The sequence below is a fragment of the Rutidosis leptorrhynchoides genome, chromosome 3, assembly GCF_046630445.1.
Source record: "Rutidosis leptorrhynchoides isolate AG116_Rl617_1_P2 chromosome 3, CSIRO_AGI_Rlap_v1, whole genome shotgun sequence".
NCBI lineage: Eukaryota > Viridiplantae > Streptophyta > Magnoliopsida > Asterales > Asteraceae > Rutidosis > Rutidosis leptorrhynchoides.
Genome location: NC_092335.1, coordinates 67,543,590 through 67,544,659, shown reverse-complemented (window position 1 = coordinate 67,544,659; position 1,070 = coordinate 67,543,590). Strand labels below are relative to the sequence as shown.

General features: G+C 35.0%; 1 non-coding gene across 1 annotated transcript; it reads left to right on the top strand.

Annotated features, from left to right (window-relative positions):
- Nucleotides 1–452: 452 nt before the first annotated feature.
- TRNAT-UGU (transfer RNA threonine (anticodon UGU)) lies at nt 453–524 on the top strand. Its single transcript has one exon. It is a non-coding gene; the product is annotated as a tRNA-Thr (tRNA).
- The last annotated feature ends 546 nt before the right edge of the window (nt 525–1,070 follow it).

The window sequence follows — 1,070 nt, the reverse complement described above, 5'->3', positions numbered from 1 at the left end:
GCGCTGCCCTGAGTGTCATCGTTTGATGGAGAAACACATTGCTTTCAATTGTTTTCATGAACAAACTGGCCTTTTTGAACCGTATTGAGCTACATTAATGGAAGTTTACACAAGTTGTGGTGGTTTGTGATGCTGATTTATAGTATTTGTAAGTGAATAAACCTCAGCAACTGAATGTTGTTGTGTTTCTGTTGTGTATTGCAATAAGATTATGGTGTAGAAAGAGTGTGATCTGTTTTTTTTTTTTTACTTGAGTGAAATGTGGCGAGTCTAAACTGTTGTATGAGTTAGACCTGGTTTAGATGTAATAATAAATCTTATTTAAGCATAATGTTTACTCGTATTATATAAATGCCTTGAACACATCATTAAGAGCTATAACCTATTGGTACATATATGGTTAATAATCATAGTTCTGATTAATACTATATGGAAATAAAACAAATAAAATTGCCCCTATAGCTCAGTGGTAGAGCGCCAGTCTTGTAAACTGGAGGTCTGTAGTTCGATCCTGCATGGGGGCATAATTTTTGCTTTATTTTACAAATTTTTTTACTTAACTTTTTGTGTGTGCGTGTGTTTTGTTTTTTTTTTTTTTGCAAAATTGGAAATCCTAAAACCCTAACCAGATAGCAATTTACAGATTGAGACACTACTGGGGGTATTACAGATCCATCAATGGCTTCCATTCTCCAGAAGCTTGTTAGCAAACACTCACAAACCAAAACCCTAATTACACATCTCAACAACAGAATCCTCTTCTCTCCCGCCCATTTACCCGACCCAAAACCCGCTTTGATCCCCTTCTTCAACAATACCGTTTCCAAAACTACTGATAACACAATCCCTAATACCAAAGCTTCAATCTTTTACCCTAGTTTTGCATTTGAATCCTTCATATATCCAATTTCCCAATCTGGGTATATTCAATCGGTTGAAGATAATGATAATGAAGAACACAAAATATGGGCTGATAGTGTGAAGAAGAAGAGAAAGAAGAAGATGAACAAACACAAGTTAAAGAAACTCAGTAAGCGTTTGAGAAGAAAGACCTAAAACATCTTTTATCT